This window comes from Delphinapterus leucas, chromosome 3, assembly GCF_059928025.1.
Source record: "Delphinapterus leucas isolate spDelLeu-1000000601 "Yukka" chromosome 3, BTC_Dleu_Yukka2, whole genome shotgun sequence".
Lineage (NCBI taxonomy): Eukaryota > Metazoa > Chordata > Mammalia > Artiodactyla > Monodontidae > Delphinapterus > Delphinapterus leucas.
The window spans coordinates 63589776-63614413 of NC_143131.1; the positions used below are offsets into that span (position 1 = coordinate 63589776).

Sequence of the window (24638 nt, forward strand, 5' to 3'; positions counted from 1 at the left end):
GCGAATGGAGCTGTCTTAAACCTCTGGGAATTAGTGCATTATATGTGTTCTAAAGATTGGATTTCAGTGGCTGTTTCCAGCTTCCATGGTATTAAATTTCCTTTTATTCTTCCCAGCACCATATTTCCAATAAGCCCTGAAAAAAATGTAACCCTGGGGAAGGATATTTTGCTATCTTAATAAAGTCTTTCAATCCTTAGGAAACAATTCACCGTATTTTCATTCTCCAAAATATTAATTTTACTCCATTAAAGAATCTTATGAAAATAATTGTATTTCTTGCCTGATTCCATGGGAGGTGAAGTTGAAAAACTAGCTAATAAAGGATAATTCCAACATTACAGAAAAACAACACATATGGAATATGGAAAGAATTAAGACCCAAAGGAAAAATGTCAAGTCCTCAAATCAAAAACACTTTAAATAGAGAGTGATGCCCAGGGCCTCTCACTTGACTAATGTGTTAGAGGTTATTCAAGGTGTACTTTGCTTTAAGCCAAGCAAGTAGGTTAAGAATTCAGGTTTTTATAAAAGATAAATTAATGGATGAGGATTTACTTCACACATAGAATTAATAAATATTCCATTACAATACCATGCTCTGAAAAACATCAATTTTACTTCAGAGAAACCTGATTTACTTATTTTTAAAGACTGTCTCTAATTGGGAAAGTGATAATCATTCATTCAGGGAGTGAAGCCTGAACTAGGGCAGGAGGAAGAGGGATGCGGATAAAGGATGTGAAGGAGGTAGAAATGACAGAACTTCATATAACCCATGGGATGTTGCCAATGAGGGAAAAGCAGAGTCTCGAGATGCTACTCAGGTGTCTGAGTAGCATGGAGGATGAAGTAGAGGTCTTTTTACCAGGAGATAGAATCCAGGCCACAGGGCCAGTCAGGGAAATGGAACAGGTTCATTTGAGGGCACACTGCATTAGATGTGCCAGTGGGACACCACGGGGAAACCCCCAGCAGGCAGAAGGCTACATGGGTCTGCAGACTGGAGAAGAGGTTTAGTCTGGGGAGGTCTGGCCTGTGGGCAGCAACTGAAGGCACGGAGTACGGTAGAGAACTTGGAGAATGCAAGGAGATGCAGGAGAGACGGGGTCAAGGACTGCCTGGAAACTATCTTAAGGGGTAGGCAAGAAAAGTAATCCAAGCAGCCTGAGAAGAAACATGAGCAGAAAAGAAGCAGGTAAGGGGCTTCCCTGGTGGTGCAGTGGTTGAGAGTCCACCTGCCGATGTAGGGGATATGGGTTCGTGCCCCGGTCCGGGAGGATCCCACATGCCGCGGAGCGGCTGGGCCCGTGAGCCATGGCCGCTGAGCCTGCGCGTCCGGAGCCTGTGCTCCACAACGGGAGAGGCCACAACAGTGAGAGGCCCGCGTACCGCAAAAAAAAAAAAAAAAAAAAAAAAGAAGCAGGTAAGAATCACTTCAAGGGGTCAACGGACACTTCATTATGAGCCAACACGCTGTGTTTTTATTATTCCTCTGTCAACAGGCATTATACCACGTCTGTCTGGACAGGGCAGGATGCAGGGTGATGACGGGGTACCCACAAGGTCTGGGTGAGGGAGGACGGGTGCTCACTGGGTAGACTTGACTTTCCAGATGCTGACTGTCACAACCAACAAGTCACATCACAACCTCCAAGTGTGTTCTCTTTGACACTTCCACACCTGATTTCCCCTCAAATACAGGCCAATTTGGCACGCAATTAACTATCAGTGAGAAGACACCATGCTCAAAGTTATGCATTCCAACACATCCTTCTACGAAAATGGAACATCATAAATGTCACAATTATCATAAATGACAATTTGAACAGAAAAGGACATAAACAATCACAAAAGAGAGAAAACAAATGACTCTTCTATTTATGAAAAATATTCAATTTCATTAGTAATAAAAACAGTAAAATTTAAAATGAGGTGCCATTCTCACATCCCAAACTGGCAAAGATGAAAGATCTGATCATCTTTAGGGCATGACAAAACAAGTACTCTCTTATACTGCCAATGACAGCCCAACTTTCCTGGATATATTTTTAAAACTGAATCAATATCTATAAAAGCATATTCAAAGTTTATATTTAATGGTTTTTAAAAAAATCAGAAAACAACTCAAATGTCAAAAATAAAATGTTAAAATGATTTAAATATATACCGTAAGACAATATTCAACCACTGAAATTTTTTTAAACAAGAAACTTTTTATGATATGGGGAAATGCTTATAATATTTTATTTATTTATTTTTTGTGGTACGTGGGCCTCTCACTGTTGTGGCCTCTCCCATTGCGGAGCGCACAGGCTCTGGACGTGCAGGCTCAGCGGCCATGGCTCACGGGCCCAGCCGCTCCGTGGCATGTGGGATCCTCCCGGACCGGGGCACGAACCCGTGTCCCCTGCATCGGCAGGCGGACTCTCAACCACTGCGCCACCAGGGAAACCCAATGCATGTGGGATCCTCCCGGACCGGGGCACGAACCCGTGTCCCCTGCATCGGCAGGCGGACTCTCAACCACTGCGCCACCAGGGAAACCCAATACTTATAATATTAAACAAAAGAGTAACTGAACATAAAGTCACATACAGAATAAGTGCTCAATTATGTGAAGAAAAGAATGTACAAAAAGAAAACCTTGTCATGAGATTGGCAGTGGTGACCCCTAAAGGAACTGATTATTTTTTCCCTTCCTGCTTATACTTTTTTGTATGAACATGGATTATTTTGATAATCGGGAGAAAAACACATACAAACGTCTTCTGGCAATTCTAGTCCAGCCACAAGAGTAAGTACATAAGGACTACTGCTTGGCTTCAAGAGTATACAGTGCTCAAGGGCACAAGAAAGACTGAGGTGTGACCTTTGAGCAGGTAAAAAAAAAAAACAAAAACCCATCTTTAAGATGTGCAGATGACATAAATATACAAGCATAAAACATAGACTAAATAAAAATGTAATTCCTGGGTTTTTGCCCAAGTGACTTTCTCTGTAACTACCCTTGTACCAAAATGCCTGAGTTTCTAGAAGGGCAGACTTAAATATACTTGATGTGAGGTGTAAATGGCCAATAAACTGGTTACTCTGACCTTGAACAATGATGAGTCCATGACAGCAGTTGACCACCACCCTAGTCTGAACGTGCCTTTCCAATCCATAGTCATTCCATGAACAGCAGGAGAAAAATAGATTGAACTTTAATTGAATCAGGAATGCAGTTTGAGAAAGAAGGAAGAAGAGAGAAATGAGGCAGTGAGGCAATAAGAGAGAACCCAGCTCCTACAGATTAGTCACAGAGATTTCTAAAGTGGATTTGCGGTCATATTTGTCTTCATTAGCTGTGAGTTAATGACAGGAAGTGTCCATTTCCTAACACAATTTGGCTGTGTATATAGAATAATTTGGATCAAAGTCAGGTACATTTCCAAGTCCATCTGAGCTTGCCGATTAGCTTTAAGAGTTTTTCACAGGCTGTTCTAGGCTGGTAACATAAGGCACCGAGATTGGGGGCCAGTCCCACTTTTACAGGTTGCCTGGCACCCCAGCCCTATAATACCTGGTAAATGGCTGCCCCGTGGCTCATGGGATGCTGGTGTCTGGAAGGAGAGGACCGCTGTATGACTAGTGGTCTCTCCACAGGGTGAGAGCACAAGAGGGAAAAGATTACGAACACTTTATTTTAGTTATTGAATTAATCCAAAAGGAAATGTAGATTAAATCAATATTTAATTCAGAAGAAGTCAGTTTCTGTTACAAAGCCATGATGAAATTTCAAAGAGTAGAGAGGGTGTTTATGGGGGCAGGATCTTGGAACTTCAGAGCTATATTACGGCCTTCTTTGGTTGTAAGCATGGATTGCTGTGGTTTGACATGGCAAATGATTAAAAAAAAAAAAAAGAATACCAAATAAAAATGTATGCAGCTACTATTTACCTATATTAACAAGCTTCATGTAAAAGCATAAATATATTTTATGGTGATAATGAGGGAGACACCTCTACACTATCCCAGTGTATATTCATTCACCTGAGGTCAGTTCACCCCCTTCCTTTCAAGGGACAATTTAAAGAGTGGACCATTAAAGTAGAAAAGCTTTCTACATAAGGATTATGGCATTTCTCCATGTATATGGGACGGACAAGAGAGGTACCAGCTGGAACCAAATCAACTTGCTGGAGGGTGCAAATAGCGTTTTTCATAGACTTAGGCATTTGATCACAACAAAACTATGTCTACTGATGTGAGATCCCGAAGGTCCTTGTGGACCAACTGCATCAGATGGAGAACCAGAATTCCCTGTGGAATCCATCAAAGAACCAGAATTCATAGGAAGATGGCTACATCAGCATTGAGAAGAGTTCCTTTCCATGTAGGGGATCATGGATTCTTCTTTTTAACCCCAGGCTTCACCTCCTCTCCCCAAAGCAGATGAACTTCTACTTCTCAAAAGAACTGAGGCCACCACTTGGGAATTCTCTTAACATCTACTCCTTGTACTTTAATCTTACCCTATTGCAACCCTCCCTCCCTCTGCCACAGAGCTGCCCCAGCCCCTGCCCAGAGCAACCTCACAGGCACCTTTCCCCCTTCCCCCGGGACTGCACTTCACCAGTTAGCTGCAGCCCTGCCCACCCTCTCCTCCCCAGCCCTCGTCGTTTCTTGCCACTGACACCTTCCTACCTGGGCTCCTGGCCTCTGGTCAATCTGTCACTCGTGGTGCCTTCTTAATGTTCGACTTCAACTCTCTGCTTAAAAGAACCTTCTTTGCTTCCCAAATTATAAATGGGTTATATTCAGATGGTTACTAGACTTATCATGGTGATCAATTCATAATGTATTTAGAAGTCAATTCCCTATGTTGTTTACTTGAAACTAACATGATACTGTATGTCAACTTTTTTTCAGTTAAAAAAAAAGTAAAAGTTAAAAAAAAAACAAAGTGGGTGAATCTAATAATTTGATTCTCACCAGCGGTATCTGAGAGTTCATGCTGTTCCACATTCTTGTCAGGATTTGCCATTATCAGACTTAAAAACCTTTTGCTTATCAAGTGGAGGTGAGGGTGTATCTTGTGGGGGGTTTGTAATCACATTACTCAAGAGGTTGAGCAACTTTTCATTTTACTGGTTCCTTGCGGTTCCTCTTTATGAAGTGCTTGTTCAAGTATTTCACCACCCTTCTCCACTCCTGGATTTTTGCTTCAGTTGGTTGCCTATCCTCTGTATTGATTCACAGGCATTCTTTACATATTCTCCTTCGTGAATTTATGAGTGTTTTAAATATTTTATCTTTTCACTCTCTATATAGGCTTTTGATAAAGTTCATAATTTTAATGTAGCCAAAGTTATCAATTGTTTCCTATATGACATGCTCTTTGTTTCTTAAGAAATTATTTCCGACCTCATGTCAATACATTTTTAAATATCAAAAAAATAAACAAACAGGTCATACTCCCAAAAGTCCTTTATAAATTGGAAGTTATACTTAAGCCCACATTCACGCCTCCATTTGTCCAACATTTACTGAGCACGTAACATGTGTCAGGCACTGTGCTGGGCAGCCTATAATGTACCTGAAGTAGAGTTCTCTTCAGAGAATGTTACAGAACCAGCTCTATAGTCTAAGCATCATTTATCCTCCATCCATTCAGCTGATATTCACTCAGCACCTACCATGCATCAGACACTGTATTGGGCACAGAGGGTATAATAAAAGACTCAGACCAGCCCTCAGGAGGTTCACAGTCTACCAAGGGAAGCCACTTTTCATAGAAAGGGAATGCCCCTGCTGGGAAGAATGCTCAGAACTCTCCTTCAGACAGGCACAGTGTCTACAGCCAGACTCCTGACCAGAAAAAAGACAACCTATCAACATGCAAGTAACAGAAACAGAAAAAGAACTGCACTCAGTTTGTCTTTAATGCATTTAATTACTTTGATTTGCTTTTGTTAAATCTTGTAAACCACTGCCTACTTAAATTTTATTTTATCATTTTCTATCCAGAGAATGTACATTTCATCCAATTTACCCTCAGTAAAAGGACAAGGCTATAATATCCTCTCTTACTAAGTGCTTCTCCTCTCCTATTAACTGCTTTCAAGCTGCTGGTGGAAATGAATTCTATACTCTAATACTGTAATTTAAAAACAGTGAATTTCAGATTCTTCATGAAATTTGATAATGGTTTCTATCTAATATATAAATATCAAATCCTGTTTAATTCCTAGATAAAGTTTACAGTACTAGAAAGTAAACTCTCTCATTCACTTGCTCAGTATGGAAAAGTATGAGGACGGCAAGGTATTTGCCATGTTTCTTACAGAAAGGGGTGCGGGTGTCACAGATAAAGTACTTACAATGGAAGAACTTTGACAAGGAAAGTGACTGGTGTTTGTTGGCACCAATTACACAGGAACACAATCAGAGAAGTTAGGAAACCTCACTACCATCACTTTGTGACACAGCCAGGACTCAAACCCAGACCAAGATGATTCTGAATCTAACACTCTTCCCCCCACCACTTAAAATACACTTAAGTGTCACCCAGGGCATAAATGTGAAACAGAATACCAATGACTTTCATTGTATTATCTTCTCATGTTTCATACACACACCAGTTACAACTAAACATCAAGCCAGCAATTATTCCCTTCGGAATGCATCTCTGTATTTCTGGTACTACAGTAAGAAGGGAGTGCTACTTGCTATAGGTGATTAAAAGTCATTTTCTCCTGGATGACAGTTCCTAAACCGATCTCCTGGGCATGGCAAAATGTGACCCGGGCAACAAGGTATCTGCATCAAATTTCAGAGCCAACAATCATCAAGGAAGCAGAATATTTAGCTGAAAAACAGTGTGTGGGTTCATATCCTGGCGGATGGCGGTGAGTGCCTCCCTTCATACATTTCGTAAGAAGGCTGAGGGGAAAGACTACAGCCAAGATGTCTAAATGGAGCCTCAGGCTGTACCACGTGAGGTTCAGGTAACACATCTGCTACGTGCCTTTTCTTTTTCTTTCCAATTTTAAGTATTTTTTTAAATTCCTCTAAACTTGTTAATTGGTAAACTGAAACAAAAAACTTAAAAGAAGAAAAAAACCACGTTCATAATCTGCAGTCTATTGGAAAAACTTGTACTTCACTTAATAAATTAGAAATTATCCGATTCTTTCAAGGATTGTCTAGAGCAGCACCGTCCAATAGAATTTTGTGAGCCATGTACATTATTTTAAAATTTTAGGAGCAACATTAAATAAGCAAAAAGAAATTAATTGTAATAATGTATTTAACACAAAATATCCAAAATATCATTTCCACATAGAATCAGTATAAAAAGTATTAAAATATTGACATAATTTTTTCTCACAGTAACACTTCAAAATCTGTTGTGTATTTTGCACTTACAGCACATCTCAACTCAGGCACTACATTTTCATCAGAAATACTTGATCTGATTTAAACTTTAAAAAATTTACAGTTGAAAAGTAGATGCCCAAGTTGTCCCACACATATGTAAAAGTTTTCCAATAACTGAATTAACTATTAGTTCTAAATTTTAAGTGAACTAAGATGAAATAAAATTAAAAATTCAGTGCCTCTGTCATACTAGCCATATTTCAAATACTCAATGGCCATATGTGGCCACCACATTGGACAATGCAGGTCTAGAGCTTTCACTTTGCAAATCTCGTCAATTCTGGTAAGAATTCTTCCAGATGGGGAAAGATCTGTTTACTAATGAAGAAAATCCAGGAACACTAACTCCCAATGCTCTGCCCTTCTGAATGAGTGAGTCCCACATGGCAGCATATGGCCACTCTTAGTTTATTCAGGACAAAGATGACCTTCCCTGGTCTAAACTATCATAACATGATAGAAAAGACAGCACAGCAAGCCGAGGTTCAAACTGGAGAGATTTTAAAACCACGGATATTCTTTTGAGTCAGATTCTCTGTCTCCCTTCTAAAAGTATTCTGGCAAATTTACTGGCATATTTCTTGAGATTCACCAGGTACTAGTTCCATATGCCCCACTCTACACACAGTACATCATTTAATCTCACAGCAATCCTGTGAGGTAGGGTGAGAGCCAGAGAGGGTGTTAATAATTTGTTCAAGGTCATACACCTAATTATAAGGTGCAGAGCTAGGATTCAAGCCCAGAAAGTCAGATTAAAAAGAAAAAAAAGGGCTTCCCTGGTAGCGCAGTGGTTGAGAGTCCGCCTGCCGATGCAAGGGACACGGGTCCGTGCCCCGGTCCGGGAGGATCCCACATGCCGCGGAGCGGCTGGGCCCGTGAGCCATGGCCGCTGAGCCTGTGCGTCCGGAGCCTGTGCTCCGCAGCGGGAGAGGCCACAGCGGTGAGAGGCCCGCGTACCACAAAAAAAAAAAAAAAAAAAGAAAGCAAAAAAAGCCTGCCATAGAAGCCCTCTGATTCTAACCACACACCCTAAGTTCCTACTTTTCAAAGCCTCCTCACAATTCTCACGGAGTAGGTGGGGCAGAACAGAGCAGGAATCGCCTTGTACTTTACCAGGGAGACCCAGGAGCTACCCAGCAGAGCAGTCCCTCCACCCCGTGTCCAATGCCTTTTCTAAGATGCCTGGGGTCAAGAGCCAGGCAGGGGGTACCTGTCGTCTACTATGTACCACGCACGCTGCCATCATGCCTTGTTCACTCTTCCAAACCACTCTGGAAGGAAGTAGTATCCACATATAAAGAGATGAGAGTTGCATCAGGTAAGGAAGGCCGCCTTCAGTCACACAGCCAGCTTGCACCACAGCTGGAATTCCAACCCAGGTCTGCATCCGGCCGAGGTGGAGCCTCAGCCTAGGGCCTCCTGATGATAAGACTCTCCCCAAACCGCAGTGACTCTCTTTGTTCAAGAGAAACCTTCTACCAAGCTGATATAACATGAGTGACCATATACAGCAGAAGGTAGGATCAGATTTCTTCGTAATTTAGATGCTGTTAATCAGAGTGGCTGTTCTTATGTCTTCTGATTTGGTAAAGTTTTATTGTATTTACATGGGATGAATTCACAATTCAAAAAACAAAAACCAAAAGAGATACAGAGCAGGTTGGTTTTATCTGGTTAAATCTTCAGAGACAGGGATTTCAAGGGCAAACACGACTTAGCTGCTGAAGGCACTGGCAGATGGAACTGGCTTTTCCCCAGAGCTGGATTAAACAGGCCAGCCTGGAACTGATCCAGGGTGACAACTCACAAAGGGGGACTAAATCATCATTGGAATACATTGGAAACATGGGAGCCACTTAGCTCGGGGGTGCACTCGACTCATTACATAACAGGCAAAATGGCAATCAGACCCGCTTTCACTCAAGCAGACAGTGCCTCTGAGTGGAAAGAAACACCCCTCACCAGCACAAGCCTGTCTCTGTTGAGAATATTCCCCTCATAGAACTGTATGAGCAAAAGCAGGCCTCACCAGCAACCCCAATTATCACCTGGCTGGCAGGTCTCTGGAATTCTGGATCTGAACAGAGCATAGCAGATTGTTATTAGCCAAATTTTAAACAGGTTTATGAACACCTGGTTCAGAAAATCACAAGTAATAAATCCTTTATTTTCAATGCTCAGGGAAAGGTATGTATTTTTTATTAATAGTCTTTATTAATAGACAATCAGTTTCTCCCACCCCCACTATATAAACATGAGCAGATAAAGATTATCAGTTTGATAAAAGTGCCAACAGGATACCCACCTGTCTTGGGTCAGCCTCGGCTTTCCCATGAGCAGAAACTTTGCTCAAATAATTTCATAACTCATAAGTGCTTACAGTTCCCATTTAAAAAAAACAAAAAACAAGCCAAGCTTCCTCACCTAACCCAACCAGCAGTTGTTAGGACAATTTAAAAACATTTGAGAAATCAATAGTTCAATTCACGACATAAGAGCAATTTTTCCTTCCCCAGAATCTGTAAACAAGAAAGATCACCTTTCCACAAATGAGATGGTATCTGTGAAAATACTCTTCAAATCCCCTGCACGTGGCAGACCCTCCTGGACAGGGTGTCGGTCAGTCCCAAGTACATACCATGCACTGGTTCCCTTGGCCTGAGCCCCACCCTCAAGTTCATGACAAGAGCAAGGCCCCTACAGGACCAGGTTGAACAGGCCTCTCCCTCTTGAGAAACAGAGCTGGATCAAAGTCTTTGGGGACAGTTATTTAACTTTCCACTTTGATTTCCTTGAATGTATACTGTAGGAGGTTACTCAGCCCCTATTTCTGTTACTAATATTCTCCCAAAGTGACCTTTATAAATTCAAATCTATAGAGTTAATCATAAATCACCTATTAGTCAACTGTTTTGAATTTTTATTTAGGCAATTCCTCCACCCACGCTGTCATCAAAAACTAAAATTGGGTAATTCGAATTGGCCATCTCTACTTCCCCTTTCAGAGAGAAATGATAACAAAGGGTGAATGATCCACAGAGAAGCTCAAAAGGAAAGACAACTTAAAGCCAGCTGTGCCCATTATAAAGAGGTCTTAAACTTGTTTGTAAATGGTGACAGAACAAACCATGTCAGAACTGAAGGTATGGAATTTACAGCATTAAACTTAATATCATTAGTGAAACTTTACAGGGTCCTTTACAACATTTGTGTACGTTCATCAAAGTGGTATTTCTAGCCAAAAACAAAAAAACTAGTGTTTATCATTCAGGGCCCCAAAGTTTGGAACACTGCACCTCTTTCGAGAAGTAAGTTGCCACCCACCTCGAAAGGGTTTCCAAAGAATCACTGATAGTAAGGGTATCTGATTTCATTGACTCACCTATTATATCTGCAGGAATGCTGGGAAGTCTCAATGAACAACTTCAGAAAAATGCAACCTGGAGAAACAAATTGAACAAAACATTACTTTTTTCTTCTTTTCTTTTAAACACACAAGGAAGGCTTACCGTACAATTTTATGTCTCATTAAAATATGTGGTGTTTCAAATATTGGCCCCCAGGTTGCATATAAGTTCAGCTTGCATTAAAATGTAGCCACCCCTTCCTGGGAACACTGATGTACTAACCCAAAGTCCAAACCACTGAAGAACCAGAAAAAAATAAGAGAGCAGGGAGGAAGGTGCAGCCCGTGAACATGCACCTTACGACATCCTTTCCTTTCCCCTTACAAGGGGATCAACTTGAAAACACAACCTGTGACCTTGAGGGCACTTTATGAACAAACATAAAAAGCTCAAATAATCCAAAAATGAATTATGGAATGAAATATAAAATTGTGAATGAGGAATCCATCCTGGCAGCACTTTATATCCTTTTTCAGTTATTCTGTTAACTTTTTTTAAAGCTAAATTCACAAGGATGTCAAAAATTGGAGAAATGGTCATTAAAACCCTCACATAGTAAACAGAGGAATTGAGAAGAAGAATTTCTTTAATGATTAGTTAGTTTATTCCAAAATCAAGTATTCCTTTTGATGCTCTCAAAGTCTTTAGATAACCTTTTAAAATTATAAGGCTATTTAATACGGTCACAAAATAGACCAAAATGTCTTTCAGCACTGCTTTGAAATATTAAACATAAATGGAACAAATTTCTGATATAAAATATCACAGTTGCCATTTTTTTGGAATTTATTGTGCACCTAGGACTGTGTGGCATCAGATTATAACCTTTCCAGACAGAGACTATGTCCATTAACATATGAGGAAGCAGATTTTTTTTTTTTTTTGCGTTACGCGGGCCTCTCACTGCCGTGACCTCTCCCGTTGCGGAGCACAGGCTCCGGACGCACAGGCTCAGCGGCCATGGCTCACGGGCCCAGCCACTCCGCGGCATGTGGGATCTTCCCAGACCAGGGCACGAACCCGTGTCCCCTGCATCGGCAGGTGGACTCTCAACCACTGCACCACCAGGGAAGCCCAGGAAGCAGATTTTTTAAGAAGCAGAGAAACTTCCCCAGTATCACACAGATCCAGGGTTTCCAAATCATGCTCTTTTCACTCTGCCATGTGGCCCCTTGAAAGCACTCCTTTCACTCTATGTAGTCTATTCATTACCTCCCCAAATAGAAATCTGACATTCCTTAAAGTAAAAGTCTGGAAAGGAAACTGACTAGCAGATAAAATTAACTTGTGCTTTCTGCATGTTTAAAAATGTTGAGCCTAATCATGCCATTTAGGATTGTAACATAATACAGTACGTGAGTAAACTTACATCCAGATAACTAGGTTAACACGTGCAGCATCAGTATAAATCCAGACTGGACCTGAGGTTTAAAAGCCAATACTGGACTCAAAGGCTCCTCTATCTAAAGAATCATTTTAGTTCAGTTACAAACTCGAAGATACTGGACAATGCTCACTGGGTTTCAGTTAAGAAAAAATACATACATAAAAGAATTCTGAACTCCTAAGGTCCTTTGCTATATAATAGCTTGGGGGAGTTATGATTTTTTTTAAAAGGTTCTTTATAAGTTAATTACTAGTTAAATTCCAAGAATTTCCCACAGTTTAATTTTACCCTTTCAGGAAACATCATGGGAAGTCATGATCAGTATTTTTTATCTGGAAACAGCTTCTGTGAAATAAGCCACTAGGATTATTATGAATCGGTCTGTTATAAATGAAGTTCTTGATCAATGTTTCATTACCTCTAAAAGCTAAATGGGTCACAAAATACTTGAATTAGCACACCTCCAAATCAAAGATAACATTTAAAAAATCTCTTTTGTTACATACAAGGCAAGCAAAAGTTCTGGACAGTTAAGGCAGATATCGAGACCCTAACAACAGAGAAGGCAGGGTTGAATCCTGATTCCCACCTAAAGTTCTCCAAACTCATACTGCCAAAAAAAAGCACCTCCTAGAATACATAAATTTGGCCTAAGGTCCAAAGAAATATGTTATCTGGGAGTAGGTTTTCAGTATCATGATAAAGCTTTTCTGACAGCCAAGTCCCATCTTGTGAAACCACCAAAGTGATCAGAAAGATGAACCATGCCAATTCTGTTATTGGATATGGTTGGTAAATAGGGTGTTACAGTTTTTAATTTTTTAATGCTATTTCAAAAAAATACAGTAGACTAAAAATATGTCAAATCTCACAGTCCTCAAAAGTTCATAAAAAATAGTTAATGTATTAGGCATTAACTGTCAGGCACTGTTCTATGTACTTCATGGAAATTAACTCATTTATGTCTCACAAAAACCCTGAAGTAGGTACTAAATATACCCATTTATTTTATTATTTTTAATTAATTTTTATTGGAGTACAGATGCTTTACTGTGTTGTTAAAGATTTTTTTTTTTTTGATGTGGACCATTTTTAAAGTCTTTATTGAATTTGTTACAATACTGTTTCTGTTTTCTGTTTCGGTTTTTTGGCTGACAGGCATGTGGGATCTTAGATCTTGGCTCCCAGACCAGGTATCGAACCCACACCCCCTGCATTGGAAGTGCAGCACTCACAAAGGCATTATCATGCTGCAATATCACCATTTTTCCATTTCTCTATGTGCAAATATGTTTTTCATTTACAGGTTGTTAAACACATGGGAGCTTATAAAAATTAGAAATATCTGTGTTTCTTGGGCTTCCCTGGTGGCACAGTGGTTGAGAGTCTGCCTGCCGATGCAGGGGACACGGGTTCGTGCCCCAGTACGGGAAGATCCCACATGCCGTGGAGCGGCTAGGCCCGTAAGCCATGGCCGCTGAGCCTGCGCGTCCGGAGCCTGTGCTCTGCAACGGGAGAGGCCACAACAGTGAGAGGCCTGCGTACCGCAAAAAAAAAAAAAAAAAAAAAAGAGATATCTGTGTTTCTTATTTATCATTCTTTTGTCTTCATTTTTGTAGATTTTTTAAAATTAATTTTTATTGGAGTATAGTCCATTTACAATGTTGTGTTAGTTTCTGCTGTACAGCAAAGTGAATCAGTTATACATATCCACTTTTTTTTAGATTCTTTTCCCATATAGGTCATTATGGAGTATTGACTTCCCTGTGCTATACAGTATTCTTTTCTTTTTTTTTTAAGATTTTTTTGATGTGGACCATTTTTTAAGTTTTTATTGAATTTGTTACAATATTGCTTCTGTTTTATGTTTTGTTTTTTGGCAGAGAGGCATGTGGGATCTTAGCTCCCCAACCAGGGATCAAACCCACACCACCTACATTGGAAGGTGAAGTCTTAAACCACTGGAAGTCCCCAGTAGATTCTTATTAGTTATCTATTTTATACATAATAGTGTGTATATGTCAATCACAAACTCCCAATTTATCCCTCCCTCCCTTCCCCCCTTGGTAAAACAAACCATAAGTTTGTTTTCTACATCTTTGACTCTATTTCCATTTTGTAAATATGTTCATTTGTACATTGGTAGTCTGCTGAGCCCAATAAATACAAGTACTATTTCTTCTAGCAAGGATTCTTAAAAAAATTCAAACCACCACATTTTTGCATATTAAGGAGTTAAAAAGTTTTTGCTTCCCATTCATCCCCATTTGGTTCCCTGCCCTTTGGTTCCACTTCCGGAGATCAGGAGGAGAAACAATAGCTGCCTTTAGTGCCGGAGCACAGCACCCACGTGACAGGCCCCAGCTCTTATTTATTGAATTGAATTGCCAAAAACAGGAAGCTGAGTTTAAGACCCCTTTCTCAGTTATAAACTTCTATAACTTGACATGCACTGATTTGAACTGTTTCTTGTTACCCTGTAAAACTAGAACCAAGAAGTGTAAGTTATCTTGAAGTTAGGAGGCTAGGTTTCAGCTTAACTGAAGAAAGAATGTCATCATAAACAGCTGTCCCACAGAGGTCCAGGCTGCCTCTGGGTGGGTGAAGGGGCAGCTGCTTGTGATCACAGAGGCCCGTAGAAGGGGAAAGTCTCAATAACCATCCTGTAACGGAAAGAGGCATTTCATGAACCCTGCGGTAGTTCACAAAGCCCATATTTGGTAGGGATGGGGGGGGGTCCCATGGCAGAGCACTGTGTAAGTTACACGACACTTTGAAATTCATTTTCTCATTTGATCAACACTAGGAGTGGAAGGTAGCTGGAGTGGGGGTGGGAACAGACATCATTTATTATTCCCATTTTACAGACTAGGAATTTGAACAACTTAAATTGAATCACACAGTAAATGCTATAATCTGGGCTCCAACCCAGGACTTCTGACTCGCAAGTCCAGGGTATTTCCAACTAGGCAATATTGCAACAACCAAGACCATACTCATTCATCAAGGACAGGGGCAATGATGGGTCCCAAAGATGTGAAGCATGGAAGCAAATACCAAAGGAGATGAGCTGAAAGCAAAATATGGTAAGAGCCCTACTACTCTCACAAACCACCCCTTCTACCTCACTAAGAAGTACTCTATATTTTTGGTAGAGACACTTCTCTCACTTACATGTGTCCACTAAAGGAATAATTGTCCAAATCCTACTTTACTGTGCTATGTTGATACAATAAATGCTTGAGGAAGTCGGTTCACATTTTAAGGGGAGTTAGTGGCAGCATAATATACACAAAGAGCAGTGTCCCGGGACTTCCCTGGTGGCGCAGTGGTTAAGAATCTGCCCGCCAATGCTGGGGACATGGGTTCGATCCCTGGTCCGGGAAGATCCCACATGCCATGGAGCAACTAAGCCCATGTGCCACAACTACTGAAGCCTGCACCCCTAGAGCCTGTGCTCCGCAAGAAGAGAGAAGTCACTGCAATGAGAAGCCCGTGCACCGCAATGAAGGGTAGCCCCCACTCACCACAACTAGAGAAAGCCTGCACGTAGCAAAGAAGACCCAATGCAGCCAAAAAAAGAAAGAAAGAAAAAAGAGCAGTGTCTCATTTCTGCATGTAAAGTATAAATTTTCACTCAAAGCCTATGCTGGGAGTTAAAAAAAAATAAAAAGTCAATGGAATGCGCTGACTATTCTAACAATAGGTCCGGGATAACCTTGGGTCTGACAACAGGAGTTTAACAGAAATGGGTCAGCCACTGAAGGACTGCTGAACCTTACAAGATTTTCCAGGAAAGACGTAAGAGCGTCAAATTTCACGAACCTGTCTACCAAGTAGAGGGTGGCAGATTGCCAAAGGCTGGACTGCGATAACTCATGTGAAATCCTGGGAACTTGAACCTCTACAATGCCTGCCCTGCCACTCAGCCACACAGGGAATGACTAAAGTTCAAGTTTCCAAAGACCTCATAGACTACAAGCTGAATGTTCATCACAGAGACTTCCTTTCACTCGTAAGGAAGGAGAAATGACTCAATTCAAAACTCCCCACATCAACGTGAATCTGTTAAAGGGGAAGTTTTTAAGTATCTGCGTGCCACAGAATAGCCTACTTGGATTTTATCTCCTGCATTTGGTCAGTGCAAGGCACAGGGCAGATGTTTCATGAACGTTTACCATGTAAACGAATGGGTGATCGCATTAGGAAAATTTGCCACAGATAGAAAAGGCACAATATGGGAAAGAGAGAAATACTGGGTTGATAGGAATGAAAAAACCATCAAGCCAAGATGACAGCAGGAATTCCAGAATGAGGAGAAAACACCAGAGGTGAAGGGTGACTCAGCAGGCATGGAAAGAGTATGGGGTGCTGGTTATGCTGTCCTCGCAGGAGAGTCCTCAATTCGGTGCATAATGTCTTCTGTCCTGGAGTATCCTTAGAACACAGGTGATGGAGGAGGCTAATGGAGCTAGTGTGCACAATTAAAGAGCTCTTTAGGGACTTCCTGGTGCCACAGTGGTTAAGAATCCACCTGTCAATGCAGGGAACATGGGTTAGAGCCCTGGTCCGGGGAAGATCCCACATGCCACGGAGCAACTAAGCCCATGCACCACAACTACTGAGACTGCGCTCTCGACCCCATGAGCCACAACTACTGAGCCTACTTCCCACAACTACTGAGCCCGTGCACCACAACTACTGAGCCTGCATGCCTAGAGCCTGTGCTCTGCAACAAGAGAAGCCACCGCAGTGAGAAGCCCACGCACTGCCACGAAGAGTAGCCCCTGCTCACTGCAACTAGAGAGAAAGCCCACGTGCTACTACGAAGATCCAATGCAGCCAAAAAACGTTTTTTAAATAAATAAGCAAACAAACAAATAAATAAATAAAAAATAAAGAGCTCTTTAAGTAATTCTGAGAAACCTTCCTCCGGATGACAACTACTCTTTTTTTTTTGCGGTACGCAGGCCTCTCACTGCTGTGGTCTCTCCCGTTGCGGAGCACAGGCTCCGGACGCGCAGGCCCAGCGGCCATGGCTCACGGGCCCAGCCACTCTGCGGCATGTGGGATCTTCCCGGACCGGGGCACGAACCCGTGTCCCCTGCTTCGGCAGGCGGACTCTCAACTGCTGCGCCACCAGGGAAGCCCGACAGCTACTCTTAATATTCTTGCTTGTTTTTTAAACTTGAGTATAGATATGTGATCATTTTGCAAGAGAGAAACAGTTGTGAATATCATCAGGCACTGGCAATGGGTAAACCTCATCCAACACTCCAACAACCACTTGTTCAAGAACAGGTCATTTGAGATTTGACAGATCCAGGTTGTCACAGGAGGGCAGGTGAGCGCGGCACAGCCGGGGCACAGGCCAGGCAAACAGGCGGCCCCGTAAGGAACTCAGACTGTAAGTGCTGACAAGCCCTTTCTGTTTGACATTTCTTAGCAGTCTGCATTCCAAATCTGAGAATAAACTTTAAGTAATAACAGACCAGTGTTTCTGAAAAACAGATGCCAAGATTAAAACTCGAAATAAAGAACGTCTACTCATTAAAAAGATTTCCAAACCAATTACCAAAGGGTAATTCAGACTCACACAGGCCAAGGCATATATACAGCAACTAGAGACCCTGCTCCCGGGCTGGCCATCAATGATAAACCCCTTGAAGTCCAGGAATCAGCCTGTCTGACCTATGGAATGCTTCCTGAAGACCCTCACACGGCATCGCCTTCACAGAGGTGAAGCTCATTGAGGGGCAGGGCTGTTACACCATCAGGACAGGCCAACTCACCATTGTGGAAATGCCTTTCCTTTAAAGGATTTGCAATTTCCTGAAAACACAGGCAAGAAATCAGAGAAAGGGAGAGTCGGCCTCTAAGCAAGGTAGCTCTAGTGGTAAAATGGATAGCTTGCTTTAGGAAGCCCAGCTTCCCCAGCTTAAATATTTACCCTTTTCGTTATCTTACATATACATAAAAGCATTTATCTGTCCATTATTTTATCTACTCCCAGTCAAAAAGTATCTGCCGGGGAGACCAAAACGAACAAGGCATTCCTTGCTACGTTCCAGGAAAGTACTCCCTCTCGTGCGTTGTTAGCAATTCTCTGCTTGGATGCCCCCGCGCTGCGCCCCCAAGACCCCTACTGCGGGAAGGGCTGGCAGTCTTTGCTTATACCACAACGCGTGTGGGTCACTGCTGGTGTGCGTACCTTAAGCTTCAGTCTTCATAATCAAAGGCTTTGAGCTTTGCTAAACCTTTGACATGAGTGAGCAGGTAACAGGATTTTGGTGGCACAGAGACAATGAAGAGGATCTTCATTTACACCAGAGAGAGCCCAGAAGGCCAGTGTCACCGGGGCACGCGTGAGGACACCCTCCAAATGAAGGCCGGAGGAATAAAATCACTTCAAACGCTCCTCACTTTCAGGAAAAAAAAAATTTCAAGAAATGTGTAAAAATCTGCATCACCACAAAACCAAGGGTACGTGAACCTTTAATAAAATATTCTTAGCTGGCACTAAATCTCACATAGTAATGTACAGTATAATTTATCAATAAAAATAAATCCTAATACTCCTCGGCGGTGGAGTCCTATAATGAGGCCTGTACTACAACCACCACCGCACAAGGAAAAGGGGAGCACAGCTGCTGCACGCTAAGGAAGGAGAGAAGGAGGTGGGTACTGAAATTCCCTGACATCTCCTGGGACAGCTCTGCTTAACTAAGCAGAGGAATGTGCACACCGCAAAGGAATACAATGACTTAGTATTAAAGAATAAAAATTATTATACATGGGGCTTCCCTGGTGGCGCAGTGGTTAAGAATCTGCCTGCCAATGCAGGGGGCATGGGTTCAATCCCTGGTCCGGGAAGATCCCACGTGCCGCGGAGCAACTAAGCCCGTGCGCCACAACTACTGAGCCTGCGCTCTAGAGCCCGCGAGCCACAACTACTGAGCCTGCGTGCCACAACTACTGAAGCCTGTGCACCTAGAGCCTATGCTCTGCAACAAGAGAAGCCACTGCAATGAGAAGCCCACACACCGCAACGAAGAGTAGCCCCCGCTCGCCGCAACTAGAGAAAGCCCATGTGCAGCAACGAAGACCCGACACAGCCAAAAATAAATACATTAATTTTTTTAAAAAAAGCTATTATACACGACAGAAATCTTACTGCAGAATCACTGCATTTATAAAGCCTTCCATGTAAAACTTAAAGTGGGAGGTGGAGGAAACCTGCTCTGATAAATTAGAGAAAATGAAGGCAAACACACTAAAACCAAAATAATGCCAAAGCTGCACGTGGAAGATGCCAGAGCTTTTCTGCGGAGTCCCGGCTGCTCATTCGTCCCATTCCCAATGAGCGCCCAGACCAAGGGTGACCTCAGAGCCCACACCCCTCATTTAGGAGAGCCACAGCCTGTCCTTCCTGTCCACCCCCGCATCAAGACAGCCTCACCCTGGGTCAGAAGCAAAGGCCGAGCCCCGTCCTCTCTCCCTCAAGCCTTCAGGCATCACAACCAGGTCCCTTCCCCGTGGCACCACACAGTGGAGTTCTTTCTCAAAACTCCAGCCAGGAAGGCAGAGACTTCTGCAACAGCTCTCAGAACAGGAACCTTGCCGAAGTGGTCTTTAAAATCAGAAAAGGATGCAGGATAAGGGGGATGTGGGGAAGGAACGCTCTCAAGGGGGCACCTGGGAAGGGGAGAAAAGGGGAAAACCCAAGATTCTTTCTCCCATTTTTTTTCTTCCCCAAGGACAGCATTCAAGGTCAGATTAATGAATGCATCCTCTTAGAACACATCTGACCTTAGCTCACCTGTCCTGGTTTGTTGACCACTCCCCATGACAAGTCATGGGGCTATGCGCCCCTCTTTCGTGGCCCGCTTTGACCCCAAATCTGATGCTGTGTCCTCCAAATCTGCCCCTGTTTGCCTCTATATCTTCCCCAATTCCATACGTGGAACTCTGTTCAAGACCCAACTCAAGTGTCATCTTCCGCGAAACCTTCTCTAAACTTGCTCTTGCCTTTGACCTCTTTCCATCCCTCTCTTCTCTGAGCCCATGCAGACTTCTGAGCATGGCTCTGTCACTCCCAGCAAACTGGGTAATAATTATTTGCTTGGTTGACTCCCAGGTCCAAGTACATCCATCCATCTGCTAGCTAACATTTACGAACTGTGGCTCCGGCAACATTACAAAATGGCCATGACTAAGTCCTTGACTAGGAACAGAGGCCTTCTCCAGATCACAGATATTCATATGGCTTATCCTCTCACTTCATTCAAGTCCCTGTGCGAATGTCGCCTCCTTCCCTCACTGCCCGAGCTGAAGAGCACAGCATACATCCTCAGTCTCCAGCACTGTCTGCCATTCTCACCCAGCTTTATTTCTCCAAGCTCTCACCACTGCCTGACAGCCATCCATACAAATGGATGAATGGGCAGTTACAGACATATCTAGATATATAGGTACAGATACAGATTTTTTTCTAAGTCACTTGTTTGTCCACTAGAGTGTAAGCTCCATTAAGGCAAGGCCTTGAATGTGCTTGAGTCTGTGCTGTATGGACCCCTAATATCTGGACTAGCACCTGAGACAGACTGAGTTCTTAGTATCAGTTGATGAATACATGTATGGGTAGATGATAACATCTTGGCCAAGAAACCCAGGGGGAAAAGGAGATCAGGTGAGGGTAGCCTCTATTTGCTCACTGAGGCATTTTTTTTTTTAACAGATCTTTATTGGAGTATATTTGTTTCACAAAACCTTGTTAGTTTCTGTTGCACAACAAAGCAAATCAGCCATATGCATACACATGTCTCCATTTCCCCTCCCTCTTGAGCCTCCCTCCCATCCTCCCTATCCCACCCCTCTAGGTCATCGCAAAGTACCGAGCCGATCTCCCTGTGCTATGTTGCTGCTTCCCACCAGCCAACTATTCTACATTCGGTAGTGTATATATGTCGATGCTAGTCTCACTTCGCCCCAGCTTTGCCCTCCCACCCCATGTCCTCAAGTCCATTTTCTATGTCTATCTCTTTATTCCTGCCCTGCAACTAGGTTCATCAGTACCATTTTTTTTTATTCCATATATATATTAGCATACGGTATTTGTTTTTCTCTTTCTGACTTACTTCACTCTGTATCAGACTCTAGGTCCATCTACCTCACTACAAATAACTCAATTTCGTTTCCTTTTATGGCTGACTAATATTCCATTGTATATATGTGCCACATCTTCTTTACCCATTCATCGGTCGATGGACATTTAGGTTGCTTCCATGTCCTGGCTATTGTAAATAGAACTGCAATGAACACTGTGGTGCATGTCTCTTTTCAATTATGGTTTTCTCAGGGTATATGCCCAGTAGTGGGATTGCTGGGTTATATGGTAGTTCTATTTTTAATGTTTTAAGGAAGCTCCATACTGTTTTCCATAGTGGGTGTATCAATTTACATTCCCACAAACAGTGTAAGAGGGTCCCCTTTTACCACACCCTTTCCAGCATTTACTGTTTCTAGATTTTTTGATAATGGCCATTCTGACTGGCGTGAGGTGATACCTCATTGTAGTTTTGATTTGCATTTCTCTAATAATTAGTGATGTTGAGCATCTTTTCATGTGCCTCTTGACCATCCGTATGTCTTCCTTGGTGAAATGTCTATTTAGGTCTTCTGCCCATTTTTCAACTGGACTGTCTGTTTTTTATTATATTGAGTTCCATGAGCTGTTTGTATATTTTGGAGATTAATCCTTTGTCTGTTGTTTCATTTGCAAATATTTTCTCCCATTCTGAGGGTTGTCTTTCCATCTTGTTCATGGTTTCCTTTGTTGTGCAAAAGCTTTTAAGTTTAATTAAGTCCCATTTGTTTATTTTTGTTTTTATTTCTGTTACTCTAGGATGTGGGTCAAAAAAGATCTTGCTGTGGTTTATGTCAAAGAGCGTTTTTCCTATGTTTTCCTCTAAGAATTTTATAGTGTCTGGTCTTACATTTACATCTTTAATCCATTGGAGTTTATTTTTGTGTATTGTCTTAGGTAGTGTTCTAATTTAATTCTTCTATATGTAGCTGTCCAGTTTTCCCAGCACCACTTACTGAAGAGGCTGTCATTTCTCCATTGTATGTTCTTGCCTCCTCTGTCATAAATTAGGTGCCCAGATGTGCACAGGTTTTTCTCTGGGCATTCCATCCTTTACCATTGATCTATAGTTTTGTTTTTGTGCCAGTACCATACTGTCTTGATTACTGTAGCTTTGTGGTATAGTTTGAAGTTGGGGAGCCTGATTCCTCCAACTCAGCTTTTCTTTCTCAAGATTGCTTTGGGCTGGGAGCTTCAAGATGGCGGAAGAGTAAGATGCAGAGATCACCTTCCTCTCCATAAATACGTCAGAAATACATCTACATGTGGAACAGCTCCTACAGAACACCTACTGAATGCTGGCAGAAGACCTCAGACCTCCCAAAAGGCAAGAAGCTCCCCATGTACCTGGTTAGGGCAAAAGAAAAAAGAAAAAACAGAGACAAAAGAATAGGGATGGGACCTGCACCAGTGGGAGGGAGCTGTGAAGGAGGAAAGGTTTCCAAACACTAGGAAGCCCCTTCGCAGGGGGAGACTGCAGGTGGCGGTGGGGGGGGAGCTTTGGAGCCATAGAGGAGAGTGCAGCAACACGGGTGTGGAGGGCAAAGTAGAGAGATTCCCACACAGAGGATCAGTACTGACCAGCACTCACCAGCCAGAGAGGCTTGTCTGGTAACCTGCCAGGACGGGCGGGGGTTGGGAGCTGAGGCTCGGACTTCGGTCGGATCCAAGGGAGAGGACTGGGGTTGGCTGTGTGAACACAGCCTGAAGGGGGCTAGTGCACCACAGCAAACCAGGAGGGAGTCCAGGAAAAGGTCTGGAGCTGCTGAAGAGGCAAGAGACTTTTGCTTGCCTCTTTGTTTCCTGGTGTGCGAGGAGAGGAGATTAATAGCGCCCCTTAAAGGAGCTCCAGAGACGGGCGCGAGCCGTGGCTACAAGCGCGGACCCCAGAGACGGGCAGGAGACGCTAAGGTTGCTGCTGCGGCCACTAAGAAGCCTGTGTGCAAGCACAGGTCACTATCCACACCTCTCCTCCCGGGAACCTGTGCAACCGGCCACTGCCAGGGTCCTGTGATCCAGGGACAACTGCCCCGGGAAAACACACGGCACACCTCAGGATGGTGCAACGTTACGCAGGTTTCTTCCACCACAGGCTCACCCCGCATACGTACCCCTCCCTCCCCCCGGCCTGAGTGAGCCAGAGCCCCTGAATCAGCTGCTCCTTTAATCCCGTCCTGTCTGAGTGAAGAACAGACGCCCTGAGGTGACCTACACGCAGAGGCGGGTCCAAATCCAAAGCTGAACCCCGGGAGTTGTGCAAATAAAGAGAAAGGGAAATCTCTCCCAGCAGCCTCAGAAGAGGATTAAATCTCCATAATCAACTTGATGTACCCTGCATCTGTGGAATACCTGAATAGACAACAAATCATCCCAAATTGAGGAGGTGGACTTTGGGAGCAAAGATATATATTTTTCCACTTTTTCTCTTTTTGTGAGTGTGTATGTGTATGCTTCTGGGTGTGATTTTGCCTGTACAGCTTTGTTTTTACCATTTGTCTTAGGGTTCTGTCCTTTTTTTTTTTAATTTTTTTTATTTTTTAATAATTATTTTTTAAATGTTTTATTTTAATAACTTTATTTTATTTTACTTTATTTTACCTTCTTTCTTTCTTTTCTCCCTTTTATTCTGAACCGTGGGGATGAAAGGCTCTTGGTGCTCCAGCCAGGTGTCAGGGCTGTGCCTCTGAGGTGGGAGAGCCAAGTTCAGCACACTGGTCCACAAGAGACCTCCCAGCTCCACGTAATATCAAACAGCGAAAAACTCCCAGAAGTCTCCATCTCAATGCCAACACCCAGTTCCAATCAACGACCAGCAAGCTACAGTGCTGGCCACCCTATGCCAAACAACTAGCAAGACAGGAACACAGCCCCATCCATTAGCAGAGAGGCTGCCTAAAATCATAATAAGGCCACAGACACCCCAAAACACACCACCAGATGTGGACCTACCCACCAGAAAGACAAGATCCAGCCTCATCCACCAGAACACAGGCACTAGTCTCCTCCACCAGGAAGCCTACACAACCCACTGAACCAACCTTAGCCACTGGGGACAGACACCAAAAACAACGGGAACTACGAACCTGCAGCCTGTGAAAAGGAGACCCCAAACACAGTACGATAAGCAAAATGAGAAGACAGAAAAACACACAGCAGATGAAGGAGCAAGGAGAAAACCGACCAGACCTAACAAATGAAGAGGAAATAGGCAGTCTACCTGAAAAAGAATTCAGAATAATGATGGTAGAGATGATCCAAAATCTTGGACATA

At 42.8% G+C, this 24638-nt stretch overlaps 1 pseudogene across 1 annotated transcript in view; it reads right to left on the reverse strand.

The window, feature by feature from the left end:
• LOC149749579 (uncharacterized) overlaps nt 1-24638 on the reverse strand; it is a 167865-nt pseudogene that overhangs the window by 48093 nt on the left and 95134 nt on the right. Inside the window, exon 4 of the transcript XR_016392558.1 lies at nt 10811-10868. The product of XR_016392558.1 is annotated as an uncharacterized LOC149749579 (transcript). The remainder of the gene's footprint in view (nt 1-10810; nt 10869-24638) is intronic.